This window comes from Emys orbicularis, chromosome 12 (genome assembly GCF_028017835.1).
Source record: "Emys orbicularis isolate rEmyOrb1 chromosome 12, rEmyOrb1.hap1, whole genome shotgun sequence".
In the NCBI taxonomy this organism is placed as follows: domain Eukaryota; kingdom Metazoa; phylum Chordata; order Testudines; family Emydidae; genus Emys; species Emys orbicularis.
Window position 1 is genome coordinate 41,078,103 of NC_088694.1, and position 23,037 is coordinate 41,101,139.

The 23,037-nt window shown below is 41.9% G+C and overlaps 1 pseudogene; it reads left to right on the forward strand.

Annotated features, from left to right (window-relative positions):
• Positions 1–2,034: 2,034 nt before the first annotated feature.
• On the forward strand, positions 2,035–19,647 carry LOC135886202 (olfactory receptor 5V1-like; annotated as a pseudogene).
• The last annotated feature ends 3,390 nt before the right edge of the window (positions 19,648–23,037 follow it).

The following is a 23,037-nucleotide window of genomic DNA, read 5'->3' on the forward strand; positions in this document are numbered from 1 at the left end:
CTGGGATAGAGATGATAGAATTAAGGAAACTCCCCTAGCCTCATTTGCATCGGAGATGGGACAAGGAGGCATCTCCATTAGCATACAAAATGGACAACAGAGATTCCAAGGCAAGAACTGCAAGGAGCTCTGGGACCAGAAAATCAGGGACGCACTGCATCATGGGGGATCTCTGCTCCATATGTTAATGAATCCACGACTGCACACACCCAGCTCAGAAGTTATCAGACCAATTCTAGTAATAAATCCTTTATTGGTATCCAAAATAGTGAAGCTCCCTAATTGCATTGTGAGCCCCCGCCCAAAGCCAGGAATGATCAGCTCCCATTGTCTAGCCTGAACAAAACAACTTTGGTACACTCCCTTGAGCCATCAGTCTACACATAAATAAATCTAGTGTTCTCCCTTGAACCACTGTTGTTTCTCTACGAAAAACCCTACCCATGCTCAAGTAAGTGTTCTGAGGCCTGGATCCAAAATCTGCATCAGTTCCATTGGGACTTCATCTTCTCCTGACTGATCATGCTGGGAGCTCTGCCTGTCTCCAGTACTCTGGTCCCTCAGCTACCACCACCACCTAGGACCCCCGATTGATTCAAGCTTCACGGAATGGTGAGAACCCTGCTGTCTCTCTCTCTAAGTATAGCTTTCTGACCCTGACTTGTGTGATCAGTTATAATTTTCTAAACTTGACTTTTATAATCAAGTTTAAGTTAGATTTAATGTTATAAATGTTTTGTGGCTATTACCTGGCAATAAATAACTTTCATGATTAAGCTGGTTGCTTCTCTCTCTCTCTCACTCCACCCCCCCCCCACACCTCCCTGGGTGTTTTTTGGTTTCCTCATTTACTCTGCAGCAACACTCCTTGTACCTAAGCTAAAAGATCCCTGCAATGCCCAAAAATCCTGTGGGGTTTGCTCATCAAGTGGGTTACTACCAGAACAATTGTAATGTGAAAGTGGGGATAGAGATGTGCTGAACTTGGGACATATGAGGGTGGCAGGTTGGAAAAGTGCTGTTCGACCCAGTCTGCTGAGTCCAGGGGCATGTGAGGGTGGCAGATTGAAAGTGCTGCTCGACCCAGTCTGCTCAGGTGTGCTCTATTCTGGTGGGGTGCCCATGGCATATGAGGGTGACAGCTTGGAAGTGCTGCTCAACCCAGTCTACTGAGTCCAGGGTCAGCTTGGGACAGCTGATTAACCTAGTACTCTCAGACGCACTCTGTTAATGTGTGTGCATGTGTGTACATGTGTGTGTTCATCTGATTCTGTGGGTGGATGAACTCAGCCCTGGGGAACCTAGGTCCTGCAGGATAGCTCCATTGGGAGGGAACTTGCAACAGGGAGAAGTAGAGCTCCGTATGAGAACACAAGTGACACAAGCAGTACATTGACAGAAGTACAGGAACCTCCGCCCCAGAAGAATAACCCTAATAAATGAGCATACCACAAAGTAATGGGCAAATCTGGTAATGAATTGATGGAGGAACACGGGCAGCACGTGATCCTAATCATGTGGTACTTGTTGAGTAGTTGCTGTGGAGTGGGGAAACTGAGGCACAGACCTGAGAAAACTGTCTTTTCCTTTTTTAGACTAAGCTCCTTTAGTGAGGTCTCTCTCTCATAGAATATTTGGTAATGTCCTGTAACTTTTAAGTTAAGAATCATGCTTAGAATAACTGTAGGACCATGCAATAAGGAGTTAAAGAGTTGTGTCTTAAAAGTAAAGATTTTAGAGCAATACTGTGACTACATGAAAGGGCTTTTGGTAGGCATCATTAGTGAGATAAGGGAAGTAGAGATGGCTGAAAAAATCCCCTTGGCTGCTTGCTTGAGACAGGAGAAAACCAGCAGGTTAGAGAGATGGGTAATGAAGAAGGGGAAATGCACCTGGGAAATAGGTTGTTTTAAGGGTGAGAATCCCTTTATTGAAGTGAATCTGAGCTTTGAACAATATTGCACAACCTTTAAGCCACAAGGTAGTGCAAAGGATGTGGCTGCTGCATGGGCATTATTTTATGCATGTCTGGACATGGTTGAAGTGGTAAGGGGAAGGCAGGAACTGGAGCTGGAGAAAAAGCAGTTACAAGAGCAAGACCACAGTCAGGTGAGAGGCACAGGTAGAGAAGACTTTGGGCTTGTCTTCACTGGCACTTTATAGTGCTGCAAATTTCTTGCTCAGGTGTGTGAAAAAACACCCCTGAGCACAACAAGTTTTAGCGCTGTAAAGCGCCAGTGTAGACATTGCACCAGCAGTGGGAGCTGTGCACCCGGTGCTAGTAGCCACACCCCCTCTTGGAGGTGGTTTTTTTAGAGTGATGGGAGAGCGCTCTGCTGTGACTACACAAGCCATGTTAAAGCGCTGCTGCAGCAACACTGCCATGGCAGCACTTTAGACTTGCCAGTGTAGACTAGCCCTTTATGTCTGCCTTCTGCTGAAGGGATCTTCACAATGGTGATGACAATGTAGTTGTAGGAAACCACCATAGACAGTAAGGTCCCTAAAATCACCAGGGCAGAAAGCAGGAATATGAGCTTTTGCATCACATGGGTGTCCACATACGCCAACTTCGGCAGCGGTGGGATATCACAAAAGAAATGGTTGATCAAAATGGAGCCGCAGAAAGATAAACCAGACAGTAGGACGGCTGGCATCAGTGGTGACAGGCAGCCCCCAATCCAGCAGCCTATCACCAGCTGTGTGCATGTCCTTTTGGTCGTGATGGTTGAGGATCTGAGCGGGTAACATATGGTCATGTATTGGTCATAGGACATCACCGCCAGAAGGAAACACTCAGTTGTGCCAAGGAAGAAGAAGTAAGATTGCAATACACAGCCAGCAAAGGAGATAGTTCACACCTGTCTGAGCAGGATGGGAGCATCTTGGGGACTGTGGCTGTGGTGTAGTCCATGTCCAGAAAGGACAAATTCCCCAGGAAGAAGTACATGGGGGTGTGGAGTCGGCTATCCATCCTTAGTGACGTGATTATGCCCATTATGGTGAGGAGATACATTGCTAAGAAGAGGATGAAGAGTGAAACCTGTATCTCTCAGGTACTGCTCAAACTGAGGATAATGAATTCTGTCACTGAGCTACCATTCCGCAAATCTGTGGATGAGACTTCTACAATCTGCAAGAGAATACAGAGCAGTACTATCATAACCTTGTGTATCTTGGGTGGTGCTTGTTAGGATAGTTGATTATTTGTTTGACTGCATGTGTGTAGGATATCAGGGCCAAATTCTAACCATGGATATACATGCATGGCTCCCATGGAGTCAACCTGAGTTGGAATAAAGAGAAAATGGGATTGGGTGCATAAAATGTTGAAACCATCATTGCCTTTGGTCAACTAGGGTAATGGGAGAAATTAAGGAGAATAAGAGAACTGAAGCCTGGGATTTTTGAAGGGGCTAACGGAGTTTTGTGCTTAAGTGCCATTGACTCCATACTGATTTATACCTGCCTCTGGAGATTTCCATTACTTGCATCTGAAGAAGTGAGGTTCTTACCCACGAAAGCTTATGCTCCCAATACTTCTGTTAGTCTTAAAGGTGCCACAGGACCCTCTGTTGCTATTGACTTTCAGTGTTATTTGGGAGCCTTACTCATTTAAGGTTCCTCTGGAAGTTCAAGTTTAAACCATTTGTCAATGTCAGTCTTCACAACAGAGGATATTCTGGAAATACCTACCCCAGACTCACTCTAATCTGGTATTAAAGATGAGGGGTAAAATTTTCAGAAGTCCCCATGGGCCAGATTTTCAATGGTATTTATGCACCTAAAGATGCAAATAGCTTGGCCAGGAGGAAAGATATGTAACTTGCTTAGGTGCTTTTGAGAATCCCACCAGATGTTTAGCTGCATCTTTAGGTGCCTACATGTTTTTTAAAAAAAATCTGTTTCTTTCTGACTTTATAAAAGAGGGTTTAGGCTTCAAAGTCACTGAGGCACTTTTGAAAAAAAATTGCCTAAGATATTTTCAGAGATTGAAGATATATCTCTAGGGACCATTAGTGAGTTTCAGGCTAGTGCATTGTAGGATTTCCACGCCAGTTTGCCATGCACTAACACTCCATCTAAACCCTGAGGTTAAGAACAAGAGTTGCCAGAACAAATGTATCAATTGAAGAGCAACAAGTCACCAGGGCCAGATATCGCACATCACATCATTTCAAAGGAGCTTCAGAACAAAGAAGCTGAGCTATTAGATGAAATCTCCCATTAAAGTCAGCCCCTATACCAGAGGACTAATGGGTAGAAAATGCTGTATCTAAAATTTAAAACAGTGCATGGGGAAGTGGGGAAATTACAAACACAGAATCTTTACCTCTACATCTAGGAGATCATGATATGATAGAGTTACATCAGCATGCCTTTTTCAAAGGAAAAGAGAACTGCTCTAATTTATTCAATTCTACAACTATTGGGTCAATATTGGATAAAGGACAACTAGGTGACATAGTTTATTTGGACTCAGCAATGTTCCTGACAAGATTTATCATTTTGAATATACATATGAACACAAAAGAAAATTAAAAAATAGAGATATTGGAAACATCAATTATTTACCTGTGTTGTCTTCTTGACTGAAAACTGCACTAATGTCACAGCTAAGTGGACAAATTGGAGAGAGTCCAGAGGAGAACAACAAAACTGATAAAAGGATTAGAAAACCTGATCTAGAAGGAAAGGTTAAAAAAAAACCTGTGCATGTTTAGTCTTGAGAAAAGAAGTCTGACGAGGGACTAGATAACAGTCTTCAAATATGTTAAGGGCTGTTATAAAGTTAATGGTGATCAGTTGTTCTCCGTGTCCACTGAAGATACAACAAGAAGTAATGGGTTTAATCTTCAGCAAGGAAGATTTAGATTAGATATTAGGAAAACTCTCTAACTCTAACGGTAGTTAAGCTCTGGAATAGGCTTCCAAGGGAGGCTACTGAATCCCCATCATTGGAAGTCTTTAAAAACAGGTTGCACATACACCTTTAAAGTATAGTCTAGGTTTAATTGGTCCTGCCTCTGTGCAGGGGGTTGGACTAAATGACCTCTCATGGTCTTTTCCAGCCTTACATTTCTATGATTCTATTATTCTAGGATGATTTCAGGTCTGACACATCTTGAGGTTTACGGTTATCTTCTGGCTGACGATCATTTGGCCTACCTCCTGAGGCCTAATGAGTTCATCACCTAATAGGATGAGGAGGGAGGGAAGTCCTAACTAATTTGAAGGTGGAACTTGATAAATTTATGAAGGGAATTATAAGATGGGGTTGCCTGTGATAACAGGGACTGGACTCAGGAGGGGTTCAGGCACAAATTCTATGTTATTTTATTATATTTGTGCTGGCATGAATAATTTGATAAGTAAATGTGATTGTTATGTTTATTAGCTATGCTTCAGTCACTACAGAAATGGGCACACTAGCAATATGACAGAAATGGGGAATGTTGCGTAGAGAGAGATAAGCAAAGCATGATATGAATAAATAGCCTAAGATTTTTGAGGATGACTAAGGGTTTTGGGGACCCAAGAGTCATAAATCAGTGGGGTTTAGGATTCTATGACTGGAGTTTCCAAAGGAACCTAAAGGGAGTTAGATGACCAAATCCCATTGAGATTCAGTGTGAGTTAGGCCCCTAACTTTCTTAGGCTCCATTTAAAATCTCATCCCTAAAATGCTTTGGTGCTCTTTAAACATTTTACCTTGGATGCCTAAGTCATGTAGGAAATTCTCAGACTGGGTCATGAAAGTGGAGCTTCCATGCAGAATGCCGCCATCCTGATTACCCCTCTTATTTCCCATACTGACCATGTATAATCTGTGTTTCAAATAACTCTCTTGGCTTCAAATGTAAGCTCCCTACAAGGCCCTGAATCAACTACCTCACTGGGCTGTCTCCTTCTGCTTGCCTGCATCCCACATGCCCACACCCTTCTCCTCATAGGGGACTTTGTGTGATCTTCACAGTCCTTCTTCACCCCTTCTTCTCGGATGCCTCCACCTCTGGAAACTGCTTTTAGAGCAACTGAAATCTTCTTCAGCCTCTCCTCCTCTGTGTTCCTTAAGAACATAAGACTGGCCATACTGGGTCAGACCAAAGGTCCATCTAGCCCAGTATCCTGTCTTCCAACAGTGGCCAATGCCAGGTGCCCCAGAGGGAATGAACAGAAAACCATCAAGTGATCCATCCCCCATCTCCCATTCCCAGCTTCTGGCAAACAGAGGCTAGGGACACCATCCCTGCCCATTCTGGCTAATAGCCATTGATGGACCTATCCTCCATGAATTTATCTAGTTCTTTTTTGAACCCTGTATAGTCTTCTCTAGTTTTCTCAAAAGGTTCTTCTTTCAGGCTACACATATCTACATAGGCCCAGTTTTTGACTCCCTACTCATACTGGTGAGCTTTTCAAAGTTGCTGAGGGGATTTGGACACCCAGCTCCCATCCCTGCTAATGGGAATAGGGCTTCCAAATCCGTTAGGAGGCTTTCAAAATCTCAGCCTAAATTACTTAGGAATGTGTGCTTTTAGGAGTGGACAGGGAAAGCTCCATTATATGAGCTATATAAGAGGTAATAGCAAGATTGCCCCCATGCTAGAACCCAGCGTTCAGTTGCACATGAGTCATAGGAGCCTCCTGATACACAGCTGATAGGGGAGCTTTAATCTAGCACAGACTGGCAGAACAAGAACCAATGGCTGGAAACTGAAACCCGGCAAATTCTTGTTAGAAATTAGGCACAATGTTTATGAACGAGGGCGATTAACCACTGGAACAAACTCCCAAGGGAAGGGGTGGTTTTGTTACCCCAGATTTGAGGGGGGGGTGTACCCCAAATTTTGAAATCGTATATTCTTTCTGTAACCAGGACTTAATAAAATAGAACACTTACTACTTAAGGGTTAATTTGAACAAGCAGGGCTTCTGGAAGCAAGGTCAAAACTAGCTGCAGGTTCTGCTAATCAGAATGGGAGGAGAGCAGAGAAAAAGTCAACAATTGAGACTGAAAGAAAATAAGTGGATGAGGACCTTGAATTTGGGCCCCTTTGATATAGAAGCTTATTGTGACTAAGATTGTTAGGAATGTTTGTTGATGTTAGGAGACGTGATGACCCAGTAGGGGTCACTATGATTTATGCATTTTGTAAAAGTTAATTATCAAAAGGACTAGATAACAAAGTGTACTTTGGAGCAGTCCTCTGAAGCTATCCTAAGTGTAGCACCCCTCTCCACCTGGTTACCTCCTTTAATGGCAATCCGCTTACAGGTTTTGATGGACAGGTCTGGGTTCTTTTGCATCCCGCCAGCCACTCAGCAGGGTGAATCTTTTTTTCTTCTTTTTCTATGAAATTATTTGGTGGTGCCTCCACCCCCTCGCTCCTTCCTGGCAGGGTCACGAGGGCAGCTTGGGAGGAAAATTCTAACTACAGAGTAATCCTCACTTACTTGCCATATAGTTGGAGACTTCCAAGAAATAACACAACACATAAAAATATATTCAACACAATAATTATATTAAACAGGCAACAAATACAATATAACAGGGTGAAACACTATTTTTAGGGTCACCGGTGCCCACACTGAAAATAGCCATGACTTGATGTAACAAGTGTAAAATTAGTGTCCTGTTGGTAGGCATACTTTGCTGGGGCCCTTGATGACCTATAAAATTCTCTGCAGTGGTTAAGCAGTGTGGCTGACTGGGTTCAGTACAGCCCAAAGGACCCACAAGTGGGAGGAGGTGGTGAATCCCTCCACAGATATAATAAGCAGCAGGTAATAAAATCCTCAAACCCTTACTCCCTGGCTTGAGGACACAGTTCAGGGAGTAGGGGGTCCCCAAAACAAATTCCCTGACTAACTAAAAGACGGTGCACTCACGAACTCCATGAATGATCTTCAGGTTTGAAGATGATGCTGGACTCTTCAGTCACTGCAGAGGGGCTGCTGTCTGCTGTCAGGGATCCTCCTCAAGAGGAATCAGGTTGCGTTGGTCCCAGGATTTCCCCTCACCACAAAGGGGTACAAGGCTCAAGGTGTAGATTATACAACTACCCTAACATCCAAACTGTAGCCTCCTAGCCCAACCTTCAGTCACACACTCAGTCCACTTGCAATTTGTTTTCCTTCCTATAGAGTTTGCCTGAACATCAAGAGCAGAGGAAATAATTTGTAATGAATTATTGGTAGGATGCTTTTCACCACTTTGGTCCAATGGATGGGTGGATAAATGGCCTAGAGACTTGGGGAAAGGCTGGTCACTCCAGAGATCTGGGCTTCCTCAGAAATTTAGGCTCTTCCACAGATTTTTTGAGTAAGCTTCACCAAGTCCCTTAATTGAACCTGTGCCTTAACTATATAAGTGGGAGCTGATGCTTATCTAGCTCAGAAGGTGCTTGTGTAGACAATAGTTGTGAACTGTTGAGGTAATGAGAGACATATGAGCACATGAAGCCAGATTTTTAAAGGTATTTTGGTCCCAAAAGATGTAGATAGTCACCTAGTGGGATTTTCAAAAAGACCTGAGGGGTTAACACCATTGAAATGATTGAGTTTCAGACAACTAGGCAATTTTGAAAAATCCCCTCCAGTCCTATCTTCTTATGAATCTATCCCAGATTCTACACAGAGCTAGGGCAGGGCGTTGGCTTGCCATTGCTAGTGCTGGGTTCATCTCCATACAGTGCATGTAGTGTACTCAACAGCCTCCTCTGTGACTGCATAAAACAGGCTGAGACTTAAGATGGCCCTCTGTTGTGATACTGGGTAGCACAGTCTGAGAGCTGGGCAGCGAGAAAGAACCACAGCATCACTCTGTCTCCAGCAGCCTCAATACAGAATCCCTTTTGTATTCATTGGACTTCAGTCCTGTTGTGTGGGACATTACAGGCATGGTTGACAGATCACAGCAGAACCTCACAGTGATGAACACCAGAGTTACGAACTGACCCGTCAACAACACACCTTTGGAACTATCAAGGAGCAAATATAACAATTAGGGAATATATGGACATCTTAAAGAAGAGTTTTTATCACAAAGAATGCTGGGGAGAAAACTTCTTCCAGATAATAAAAATGAGGTGCAGTCAAAAAGGGAGATGTCAAAAGAGGAGGTGAAGAACCAAACTCATCAACTGTATATAGCAACTTGAGAAAAATGATGAGGTTGGGTAAGTCAAATAATTTTGAAACAACCTTAAAATGAAGAAGCTGAGTTTTTAACAAAATGATTAAAGTAGGTTGAAAATGTTTTGCCAACGTGTTTTAATATGGATTTTTTAAAAACAAAATGGATATGTTCACCAAAAAGTCCATTCTTATAGAACATTTCACATTAAAGAACCCTCCATCTAACTCTCCACTGCACGCCCACCCATCCCAAACCGCCGCCCAATTTGCATTGTTTGATTTTTGGGAATCAAAAGAACCCAAAGTGTTTTTCTTATTTTCTGGTGTTTTGGGTTTTCTGCAAAAACTTAAAAAACAATAGAAGAAAAATTTCAATGCAAATAAAAAAAAAGTGTATTCATGTTGAAATGTTGGTGGGTAAAAGAATCCTTCCTTGACTAGCTCTAAAAATGGTGTTTTCTGTCATCAAGGCAAGCAACTGTACTAGAAGTCAGGACAGTTGCAAATATGGATTTTTTTTCTTTACAGAATAGCTAGTGATGATTCTGTGGATTACAGGCAAATCAATCTTACTTCAGTTCCAAATGATGGATGGATGGATGGATAGAATATGAATAGAATTATAAAACACCTAGAAGAGAATGAAAGGATAGGGAATAACCAACATCAATAAGGATAATTGTCAGCAAAATGGAGAGCCCAAGAAGAAGGATAAGCAGCATGATATAATAGCTAAGGCAGCGGTCTTTGACTAAAGAGGCAAGCGTTCTTTTCCCGGTTTAGCTATTCACCTGCTGTGTGACCTTGGATGAATTACTTTGCTTCTCTTTATCTGTCTTTTCTAGACAGATGGTTAGTTACTTGGGATAAGGACTATCTCTCGTGATGTGTTTGGAGAATGTCTAGCTCAATGAAGGTCTGATCTCAGTTAGTGACCTTATATGCTGCCATACAAAATGTAATAATAACTTAAATCAAAGGGCTTTTGTTTGGTGCCCATAGTGACTAAAGAGAACTGGTTGGTTTAATTTATTAGGATTTCCAAAAGCCTTTGACAAAGTCCCTCACAAGTGTCTGTTAAAAAACATGAGAGCATCAAAGTTGAAAGAGGAAGTACTATAATGGATCTGAAACAGGATCACAGTTAGGAAACGAAGAGCAAGAATAAATGGTGAGGTTTCACTATAGCAAAAGGTTTCACCAAGGACATTGGGGTTTCACAAGTTTTCCTGGTATGAGTTGTGTAATGTATGATCTGGAAAAGGAGATGAGCAGTGAGATGGCAAATTTTTGCAGATAATAGAAAATAATTTAGGGTAGTAAATACCAGAGAAGACTAAGTAAGTTCAGAGTCACCTCACTAAGCTATTTGAATAGGCAACATGTTGAAAACTGTAAGATAATGCAAACTGAAGGGAAAAATTTGAACTCTTCCTGCCCCTTACTGGGCTCCAATATAACTGTGTGAACTCATGGGAGAGACATCGCAGACAACTCCATGAAGAGCTCTACTCAATGTGCAATATCAGTATTGCTAAAAGCAGACAAAATTTTAGGATGCCAAAGGAATGGGATGGGGACTGATACAGACATAAATTCCTCACTAGGAATTCTATGTTCAGTTCTGGGGACCATCCAGAAAAGGAGATAGCATAGCTTTCAGGGATGAGCAGCAAAAACTGATTAGCGACATAAACAGATTGGGAATATTTAGTTTCATGTGGAGAAGAGGGGAAATGACAGATCAACATGATGGGTGAGGTAATATCTTTTATTGGACCAATATCTTTTATTGGTGGAAAGGACCAGTTTTGAGCTTCACAGAGCTCTTCTTCAAGTGTGTGGAAGGTGTCCACAGTAGTACAGCTAAATCCAAGTTGGGACAGTTTGTTAAGCATAAAGAGTTGCAGGAGACCACTTAATATGAAGTGGCCACTTAACACCTCTGCAGGTAGAGACTGTTATACAAAATAAGAAATGGGGTAGAAAAAATTTATTGAGGTCCCCTTACTTCCTCTTTCCTAGTCAAGGAAACTGAAAGGCATCTAATTGAAAATGTCCTCACATATGTATAAACAGTGCCTAGTTGGATTACAAAGAAAGAATTGGGCATTGATTCAATTCAAAAGGTTACTCACCATTTCCTTAGACAGGAAAATAAATTATTAGTAGAGCTTACAATATTTGTACAACCTCTGACTTCTGAGAGGTCGTATGAATGGTTTATCTGAAGTGCCTTGCATTCACAGATTATCAGTAGTACCTTAAAAGGTGATTAACTGTGTGGTCATAGCAAAAAAAAAAAAAAAAAAAAAAAAAAAAGGACAAAAATCCCTGCCTTTTCCATTTTTTAATTTATGGCATAAAATGAATGTAAACATCCTAAAATATTGATTCACATCTAGGATTTTTGGCTCTATTGTTCTTGACCCAAAGGCTGCATCATCTTCCTATGAACCTTGAAGCTTACCGGAGTATTTAACTTGCAGTTCCTCTCTTCTGAGGCCCGATTACTTCATCATCTCCTGGGATGGAATTGGGAGCATAAGGTGATTGATTGCACACCTCTACCCCGATATAACGCTGTCCTCGGGAGCCAAAAAATCTTACTGCATTATAGGTGAAACCGCGTTATATCGAACTTGTTTTGATCAGCCCAAGTGCGCAGCCCTGCCCCCCCAGAGCGCTGCTTTACCGTGTTATATCTGAATTCATGTTATATTGGGTCGTGTTATATCGGGGTAGAGGTGTATTTGCATTGAGGTGAAAGATCTGATCAGATAATAGGATCATTCTGTAATTGGATAGTGAGTCCAGCTATTGCAGAAATTCATTAGAAATACACACTCATCTGGGTCCATTTGGATCTGGAGTTTTGATTCAAATTTTAGCCCCGAGTCTGAATATGTCAGACTACAGTGTTGATCCATAAACTAGAGCATCCTGTATTTGGCTTTGGTTAATATATGGGAAAGGTAAAACAAAAAAACATTACCCACTGGAACAACTTACCCAGGGCTGTGTTGGAGTCTCCATCACTGGCAATTTTTAAATTTTTAAATTTTTTAAAATCTGCACTGTGGGAGCAGGGAGGACAATAGTCCAGAGGACAATCTTTCAGCAAACAATCAGGACTATAGACTTTGATATTGCTATTCAGAGCTCCTACTGAGCCTCTGACATCAGTTTAATCAGGCTCAGAAATGGGAACAGGAAAATAGGACTGGGTGCTGGATTTAAAAGCATAGGCTCAGAGAGAGGGGAACTCAAGTGAGCCCAACCTCCAGAGACTGGGGCATCTAGGATAATATAGGCCTACCTTGGACTCCAGGTAAGATAGACGTGTGTAGATGCTTTGTTATTTTAAAAATCCTTTTCTCTTATGTTTTGTGAGCAATGGCCAATGTGCAAGGTGCTGCAGCCCCACCTAGGAGTGGGAGAATCACAGAATTCCACTCCTGGGAGGTAAAGGCATGAAGCCTGGGATTTGAAGGGGTGTACTCAGTGAGGCCAGAGAATGAGTCAGAGCTTCAGCGAGCCCTGAAACCATGAGAAAGCCAAGGCCCTGATGGCATGTAGGCAGGGATTTTAAAAGATGCCTAAAGAAGTTAGATGACTAAGTTTCAATGACCTCTAATGGGAGTTGGGCATCGAATTTGCTGACGTCCTTGAGGAGAAAATAAACTTCCTTTGGTCTTCTGCTCAAGCAATCGGGTGTTTCCCCCAGTGTAATGGCCAAATGCAAATACTGGCAATTACATGATGCTGACTCAGAATTCTTCCTCATTTTTAAGAGCCTGAGAAGTTACAGTCAGAGAACCAAATTCCAGGTTGTGATAGGGCCCTTTACACACTTCTACAATTCTCCTCATGCAGAAGCAGTGCAGGGCCATTGTGCACAGAGCAGTCCATTCTCCCACAAAGCAACACATGCGCATCCTTAGACATAAGGACTTGGCACAGATGTGGCCATTGGTGGAAATTAGTGTATTGGGAGGGGTAGCGGCCACTCTGAGCTACTCTAACTCACTCTTGTGAATGTGCGAATCCCTCGGAGAAGCCTAGAATTTGAGATTCACAGAGATATCTTAAAGCCATCTTTACCCTCCACTGGGCCCTCTGCACTACACCTCCTCAGAGGTGCAGCATAGAATCTAATGTACAGTGTATAGAATGTAGTGTAGTCAAGTATGGCAAGCTGGGGCTAAACTCTGTAGCAAGGTCTCTGGATTATTTTGAGATCTGGTGCAGCAGACTGGGAATTCTGCAGGAACTTGATTTCAAGTTTTAAACAGCTGGCTCTTAATTAATTTATCATGAAAATGAATAAAACAATCAGCGCACTAAATTCAATTTGTTCTCCTATGTCTTCCCATTTTAGTTTCCAGCATGAAATCGATGTGCTTATGGACTATACCACCTGGTATTATGATGTTGTTGGGCGGGGGAGGGGAGTTTGACTTACAACAACTCTTTAAGAGACAGTTAATAATTTGGGCACATGGGATAGTGTGGGAAGCAGTTTGAAATAAGCAGACTAACCATGTGAGTCTGCCAAATAAATCAGCAGTAAATAACTAACTATGTGGGCAGTGAGATTGTCCTCATTAAGTTTCAGAGTTAACATATGTGACAAAGTGGGGGATTTTCTTAGTGTTATGTGATGAAATGAGGGATTTTCTGTGTGTGTTTTCCATATGCTCTGCATGTTTGATGAGGTGGTGGAAGAGGGTGTTTGTTGTTACAGAGGACCAGGTGTGACCTCACCTAGCAGCCTGTACCCCAGACAATGGCCTGTACACTGTGGAACTTAGCAACTGGTGACCTGGAGGCCCACCTCATTTTTGAAGCCAGATGGTTCTGGCCAGTGGGAGGACAAAGGGCTGAGGAGAGAGGTCCCTGGTGATCTGGAAGGCAGCCAGTTCTGGCCAATGGGAACAAAGGGTGGAAGAGAGAGGGTTCAGGTGACTTGTGTGCCCAGGAATGAAGATAAAGGATGGAGAAGGGGCTTTTGCGAAAGTGATATAGGGTGGTCAGCTGGAAGGAGGCCGCTTCTCGACTAAGGACAAATCGGGGCCTTGAGCTCACATGGACTGTGCTGAGAATTTCTAGGCTTGAGGGACTTCTTGTGCTGTGTTCCAGACGTACAAGAAACCCTTCTGTTTTACACTGGCTGAGAGTCACTGCAGTCTAGAGATCGGGGTGACATTGCTACCTGCGGGTTTGGGGGCCAGGGAGTCCAGAGTGAGTGGACTCCTTGAGAGGTCTCATGGAGACAGATAGGTGTGCTGAGGGCTCAGAGGTGCAGTCCCAGGAGGCAGCGGGGCCAAAGAGCCTAACCCCAGAGACAGAGTGCAAGCCTCACGGAGGGCTGTCACACTGAAGGGGGTTACTCACAGGGACTGTACGGAGCCAAGAGAGCACTGATGCTGTGAGTCTGAGACAATATCCCATTTAAGTGAATAAAGGCAATTCACATTTCTCTCTGAACTAGTCTTTCAGGCTGTCTGCAGACACAGGAGGAAATTCAATTCATAGTGGAAATGTTTGCTTATATTTTCAGGGCTGCCTAGGTAGATGCACAGTTCCCTAAAACTACAGGGCAGATTTGAAAATCTCTGCTATAATTAGGCTTGTCAGAATCTAATTTTTTTAAAAAAAAACGTTGACAGATAATATAGCTATTTATGTTTAAGCACTTTTTCTATGTGTATCAATTTAAAATTTCACAGTTGCACAAAATTATCGTGTTTAAGTATTTTTTTCTGACTTTTATTAATATAAATGTTCACAGTTGCAGGACATTGTGGGTGGCTCAGGCTAGAGGACAGATCAATCAACAATTATTTATTGTCAGTGGACATTGATTTCAAAAACTTGAAGATTTATAATGGTTAAAACACGAATTGCCAACAGCACATCTCAAAACAAACTAAGCAAATATCCTTAAACCAAACTCTAAGAAGTTCTAAAGCAACATTTGTTTTCCTTTCTCTATCTGTAAATTTCAATTATGGAATAAAATATTTGTGTGTGTACAGTGCGATTGACATTTACTGACATTTACCAATAAAAATTGAATCCTCCCAAACTTAGCTATAATGTCTTTGTGTCTTCTGTGCAATGCACCCTACATTTCTTGGAACTTACCATGTCTCTGTACAGAAAGGAGCTAGTAAGCAATGAATAAATAAATATATATACAGATATATAAATGATAATTGATTCACTGCTGTTTGTGGTACATACTAAAGGTTATTTTCAAATATTTGGATGAGAATGATGGTGAAGAAAAAGAAGAAAAGCCGTAGTAACAGAAGATGAAAGTAATGATGAAAAAGAGCAAAAGAAGACAATGAAATTTTTCATGGAGGATAGGTCCATCAATGGCTATTAGACAAGATGGTCAGGCATGCAACCCCATGCTGTGGGTGTCCCTAGCCTCTGACTGCCAGTTGCTGGGATAGGATTACAGAGGATGGATCACTAGATAATTGTTCTGTTCTGTTCATTCCTTCTGAAGCATCTGGTACTGGCCATTGTTGAAAAACTGGTATTTGATTAGATGTACCATTGGTCTGACCCAGTCCTGGCCATTCTTATGTTCTTATGCACAAATAGTTAAGAAGATGATAATGATAATGACAAGAAACAGCATCAGTAAAAGAAAATCCGAGAAAGAAGACAAAAAGATGATGATGAAGATTATGATGAAAACGAAGAAAAAGAAGAAAGTGAAACACCAGCAAAAGAAGAAGTAGAGGCTAAGGAAGAGGAGTATAACATTTATTCACATCCTAAAGATCACATTTTTCAAAGGTTTTTTCCCATCCTTGTTCCACAAGGTATAAATGATGGGGTTTAACATTGGTGTAAAAATGCTATATAATAGTGAGATCAGTCTGGTGCTACCCTGTGAGTAACTTGAACTGGGTCTCAGGTAAGTGAAGATAGGACTGCCTTTTGTACAGAAGGACCACAGTCAGGTGGGATGAACAGGTGGAGTATGCCTTCCTCTTACCCTGGGAAGAAGGCATATTCAGTATGATCGAGATGATGTAAGTGTATGATAGATGGATGCAGGCAAAGGGTGTCCAGGCTATAAGCAGACCAATGAAGATGAGCAGGCGTTTGTTGAGGTAGGTGTCCCAACATGACAGCTCAGCTTTAAGCAAAAGTCATGGTACTGTCTCTCAGGAGAAAGAAGGACTACAAACCTCATTTCTTGATTTTCAAGGGGGATATTTCCCAGCCCGGAATACCTGTCCTCTACTACTCGAGTGAAAGCAGGTCTCTTTTAGCTACTAGTAGGTCCCTTGTTCTCTTCTGGGTCCAGCTTGTAGAGGAAGACATAACATGAACATAGAGCCATTATATTACAATTTTGACCACTCCTATAGACTTTGGACCTTAAGCAAGCATAATACATCTTGGACACTAGATACACAGTGAAGTGGCATTTATAAGGAATAACCAGCATAATCAATAACAGATCATGCCAAACCAACCTATTCTCCTTCCTTGACAGGATTACTGGGTTAGTGGATGTGGTGACGCAGTAGACGAGATACATCTTGATTTTAGTAAGAAGGGTTTTTACACAGCCCCACATGACATTCTCATAAACGAAGTAGGGAAATGAGGTCTAGATAAATTATTATAAGTTGGGTGCATAACTGGTTGAAAGACCAAATTCCAACAGTATGGTTCGCTGTCAAATTGTGAAGGCGTATCTAGTAGGATTCCACAGGGGTCAGTCCAGGGTCCGGTGCCATACAATATTTTCATTAAGAATTTGGATAATGGATTGGAGCATGTGCTTATAAAATTTGCAGATGATTCCAGGTTGGGAGGGGATGCAAGCACTTTGGAGGACAAGATTAGAATTCAAAAAGACCTCGACACCTGGGACAATTGGTCTAAACTCAACATGATGTAATTCAACAAAGATAAGCACTAAGTACTTCACTTAGCAAGGAAAAATCAAATGCACAACTACAAAATGGTGGATAATTGGCCAAGTGATAGCATTGCTGAAAAGGATCTGGGGGTTAGAATCACAGAATCATAGAATATCAGGGTTGGAAAGGTACAAGCTCCAGAAGGTAAACAGGTTATAGGGGTTAGATCAAGGTCAGGGAGTCAGGATATCTAGTTTCTATTCCTGGCTCTGAGAAGGAAAAGGGATCTAATGGATAGAGAGGGTTAGTAGGAAGAAACTGTAAACTCCTGGTTCTGCCACTGACCATACTGAAATGTTCAGTCTTGAATCATAGAGTATTAGGGTTGGAAGAGACCTCAGGAGGTCATCTAGTCCAACCCCCTGCTCAAAGCAGGACCAATTCCCAACTAAATCATCCCAGCCAGGGCTTTGTCACGCCAGGCCTTAAAAACCTCTAAGGATGGAGATTCCACCACCTCCCTAGGGAACCTATTCCTGTGCTTCACCACCCTCCTAGTGATATAGTGTTTCCTAATATCCAACTTAGACCTCCCACACTGCAACTTGAGACCATTGCTCCTTGTTCTGTCATCTGCCACCACTGAGAACAGCCAGGCTCCATCCTCTTTGGAACCCCCCTTCAGATAGTTGAAGGCTGCTATCAAATCCCCCCTCAATCTTCTTTTCTGCAGACTAAACAAGCCCAGGTCCCTCAGCCTCTCCTTGTAAGTCATGTGCCCCAGCCCCCTGATCATTTTCATTGCCCTCTGCTGTACTCTTTCCAATTTGTCCACATCCTTTCTGTAGTGGGGGACCCAAAACTGGACGCAATACTCCAGATGTGGCTTCACCAGTGCTGAATAGAGGGGACTAATCACTTCCCTCGATCTGCTGGCAGTGCTCCTACTAATGCAGCCCAATATGCCATTAGCCTTCTTGGCATCTAGGGCACACTGCTGACTCAGATCCAGCTTCTCGTCTACTGTAATCCCCAGGTCCTTTTCTGCAGAACTGCTTTGTCCTTGTTTATAGACCATTCTCCTTTCTGTGGCAGCAAAGTGAAGACATTATCATGGAGAATCAAACCATGCCAACTGAATTCATCCTCTTGGGATTTTAGTATGTGATGCTGGCAGACCAGGTGCCAGCTCAAGCTGAAGCCCAATGTAAATTCATTTGTGAATTAGTGTAGATCAAAGTGATTGTTAAATGTTTTTGGTATTTAAACTTTATGAAAAGTAATAGGATGTTACATGCATTGTTTTTACTTATCCTGTTATAATGTAATAGCAAATATTTACATTGTAAATACTGCTGTAACTGAATAACCCATCAAAGGAGGTAGAAGCTGCATGGAATGCAAATGAAGAACTTTAACAGAAAAGTGCTAATTTCAAAACATGTGGTTATTGTCTGTGGTGATCAGAAGTCAAAAACTCTAAATGCTTTCCTCACTCCCTGTCAGCAAAGGAAAAGCCCATGTGGGTAGTGACCCTACTGGTTCTTTTCTGTGAGAAAAAGATGTAAGCATGGATTCAGGGAAAAATCCTTCATCTCTGGACTGTTTGGATTCTAACAGCATAGAACAACTGAACGAGAAGACGAAGATCCCCAGAGTTATTCTGGATAGCCCTGAGAGACTTTTGAGAAACTGGCAGATTACTACATCTCTGCCTCCATTTGGAATAATAGACTGTGACTCACCTGTACATATATTTTACAGGGGTTACATTTCCTATGTCTTGGGTCATCTCCATCATCTCCATCTTCACTCTCTTGGGGAACATTCTTATAATCTTTTCTTCTTTGTGGAACCACATCTCCAAACCCAAATATGCATCTTCCTGGGGAACCTCTCCCTTCTAGAGGTCTGCCAGACCACCACCACCATCCTACAGATGCTGTTGCACCACTCCTTGGGTAGAAGCAGTATCTCCTATGCAATATTTGTGGTACAACTGTACTTCTTCCTTTCCTTTGTGGGTGCTGAGTGCATCCTACTGGCCACCATGGCATATGACTGCTACATGGCCATATGTAACCCGCTGCGCTAAACAGTGCTCATGAATAGGTGGATTTGAAATTTGCTGCTGTCCATCTCTTGGCTGAGTGCTGCACTCAACACAGCTGTGCACACGTTTCTCACCATCCACCTGCCCTTTAGGGAGGCCAACAGGGTCAGCTATTTGTACTGTGACATCCCACCTTTGCTGGCCCTTTCCTGTGCAGACATCTCTTTCAATGTCACCATGATACTGGTGTCCAGGATCTTCACCGGTAGAGCCCCTCCCTGTGCATCGGACATTTGTGTGAATACATTGTTTTTAGGATACCGAAGATACATTCTCCTCAGGACCTACTTCACTGTAGTCCTGTTCTACTATGGGAGTGATATCTTCATGTATGTAAAACCTCTCTCTAGCTACTCATTGGACAATGACGGATTAATCTCCCTGATCTACAGCATCGTCAGCCTTATGTTAAACCCAATTATCTACATTCTGAGGAACAAGGATGTGAAGGGAGCCATGAAAAAGTTCCTTGTGAGGAAAATGTTCTTCTAAGACAATCAATAATACTTGCATTGGCACCTACTTCTACCTGTGGGAAGTGAGTGGGATGTAGTATGTTAGAACAATTGGCATCTGGGAGTCAGGACTCCTGGGTTCTACTCTGTCCTCTGAAAAGGGAGGGGGTTTTAGTAGTTGGAGGGGGCTGCTGGGAGTCAGGAGACTGACTTACATTTGATGATGTTTGGAGGGGAATGGGCCTACAGGCTGGAGCAGGGGAGTTGAAGCCTCAGACTGTTGTAAAGAACTTTCATGTCTATGGAAGAAAGCTTTTATAGGGGTGTTAAATGTTACTACTATGTGTCTTCAATACCACAGTAAATTGGCGCTGCTACCATCGATGCAGCGGTGTCAATTTAGCGGGTCTGGTGAAGTCAATGGGAGAGCACTCTCCCGTCATTGTCTGTAATCCACTTCAACAAGAGGCAGAAGCTACGTTGCCAGGAGAGAGTCTATCCACAATGACTCCAAGCTCTCTTTTTTGAGTGGTAACAGCTAATTTAGACCCCATCATTTTATATGAATAGTTGGGATTATGTTTTCCATTGTGCATTACTTTTCATTTATCAACATTGAATTTCATCTGCCATTTTGTTACCCAGTCTTGAGAGATCCTTTTGTAGCTCTTCACAGTCTGCCCGGGACTTAACTATCTTGAGTCATTTTGTATCATATGCAAATTTTGCCACCTCACTGTTTACCCCTTTTTCCAGATCATTTATGAATATTTTGAATAGGACTGGACCCAGTACAGACCCCTGGGGACACCACTATTTACCTCTCTCCATTCTGAAAACTGACCATTTATTCCTATCCTTTGTTTCCTATCCTTTAATCAGCTATCAATCCACGAGAGGACCTTCCCTCTTATCCCATGATAGTTTACTTTGCTTAAGAGTCTTTGGTGAGGGACCTTGCCAAAGGCTTTCTGGAAATCCACTGGATCCCCCTTGTCCACATGCTTGTTGACCCCCCTCAAAGAATTCAGGTAGATGGGTGAGACATGATTTCCCTTTACAAAAACCATGTTGTCTCTTCCCCAACAAATTATGTTCATCTATGTGTCTGACAATTCTGTTCTTTACTATAGTTTCAACCAGTTTTCCCAATACTGAAGTCAGGTTTATTGGTCTGTAATTGCCAGGATCCCCTCCGGCACCCTTTTTAAAAATTGGCATCACAATCGCTATCCTCCAGTCATTTGGTACAGAGGCTGATTTAAATGATAGGTTATATACTACAGTTATTAGTTCTGCAATTTCACATTTGAGTTCCTTAAGAACTCTTGGGTGAATATGATTTGGTCCTGGTGACTTATTACTGTTTAGTTTATCAATTTGTTCCCAAACCTCCTCTAATGACACCTCAATCTGGGAGAGTTCCTCAGATTTGTCACCTAAAAAGAATGGTTCAGGTTTGAGAATCTCCCTCACATCCTCATCTGTGAAGACCGATGCAAATAATTTATTTAGTTTCTCCACAAAGGCCTTATCATTCTTCAGTGCTCCTTTAGCCTCTTGATCATCCAGTGGCCCCACTGGTTGTTTAGCAGGCTTCCTGCTTCTGATGTATTCAAAACAAATTTTGCTATTACTTTTTGAGTCTATGGCTAGCTGTTCTTCACATTCTTTTTTGACCTTCCTAATTATATTTTTACACTTCATTTGCTAGAGTTTATGCTCCTTTCTATTTTCCACACTAGGATTTAACTTCCACCTTTTAAAGGATGCCTTTTTGCCTTTCACTCCTTCTTTTACTTTGTTGTTTAGCCATGGTGGCACTTTTTTGATTTTCTTACTATGTTTTTTTTTAATTTGGGGTATACATTTAAGTTGAGCCTCCATTATGGAGTCTTTAAAAAGTTTCCATGCAGCTTGCAGCAATTTCACGTTTTTGCACTGAAATCTTTTAATTTCTGTTTAACTATTAATTAATTTTTAATTCTATTTAATTATCTAATTAATGTTTCCCATACCTAGGAAAGATGTGGACAAAATGGAGAGCGTCCAGAAGAGGGCAACAAAAATGATCAAAGGTTTAGAGAACCTGACCTATCGGGAAAGGTGAATGAAATGAGCCATGTTTAGTCTTGAGGAAAGAAGATAAAAGGAGGACTTGATAACAGTCTTCACATATGGTAAGGACTGTTATAAAGAGAACGGGAATCAATCATGTTCATGTCCACTGAAGGTAGGACAAGGAGTAATGGGCTTCATCTGCAACAAGGGAGATTTAAGCTAGACTTTTGGAAAAAAATAACTCTAATGATAGTTAAGCTCTGGATCAGGTTTGTTGAATCCTCATCATTGGAGGTTTTCAGGAACAAGTGGACAAACACCTGTCACGGCTGGTCTTGCTTGACTTGGTCATGACTCACTGCAGGGGACTAGACGAGATGAACTCTCAAGATCCCTTCCAGACTGACATTTCTATCATTCGCTGATATGTATATAAGACTAAAACGTTAAAATTTGGGGCCAGTCCTTCAAATACTTAAGGATGTGGTCCCAGATTTTCAAAAGAGCCTCAGGGAGTTAGGCACCCAACTTCCATTGACTTTTAGTGATCTCGTTTCTGCCTCTTTGGAGATCACAGCCATATGTAATTGTCTGATTAATCGACTTACATCCTCTCTTCTCCTGCCAATGCACATGAACACCTTTACTCATGTGAGGAAGAGTCTCCAGGCCTGTAAATTCCTCAGAGGTGTTTTTACTGAACTTTGATGCTCTGTCCCTGATAGGGGTGCGTGTCAATAGTGGGTGAACTGAACATTCCCTGTTGCCTAACTCCCTCAAAAGCTGAGCCTTGGATTTTAATCAGAGTCTAAAGGCTTTAGGTGCCCATCTCTTATTGAAATTCAGTGGGAGATAGACTAATTAAAAAAAAAAAGTTCCCAACCTTTTTGTTTGTAAAGTCATTTAATATATTAAGATGAAAAATGCTATGGAAGGCGTGGGCTGCAAAATTGACCAAAGAGCTATATTGGCCAGGAGCGTGAAAATAGTCACACCACCTAAATGACATAGCTATGCCGGCAAAACCCTTGGTGTAGAAGCAACAATGCTGATGGAAGAGTGTGTCTGACAGCGTAGCTATGCCAGCAGAATTCTTTTTGCTCACAGATTCTGTGTCTCCACTAGGGGGCTCTGCAGGAACACCTATACCAGCCAAGGGTCTATAATGTAGAGAAGCCCAAATTAAAAAAAAAGATTTACGTATAGTATTTCTTATTAGCCGATATTTATTTCTTATAAACTTACACTAATTAGTCCATTTCCATCTGTTTTTATATAATATTTAATCCTGTTATATGTATTTTTCTGCTCTGCAAAATATGTGGGGTATAGTTTGTTTAAAAGAGTGTTACACAAAATAAAGCTG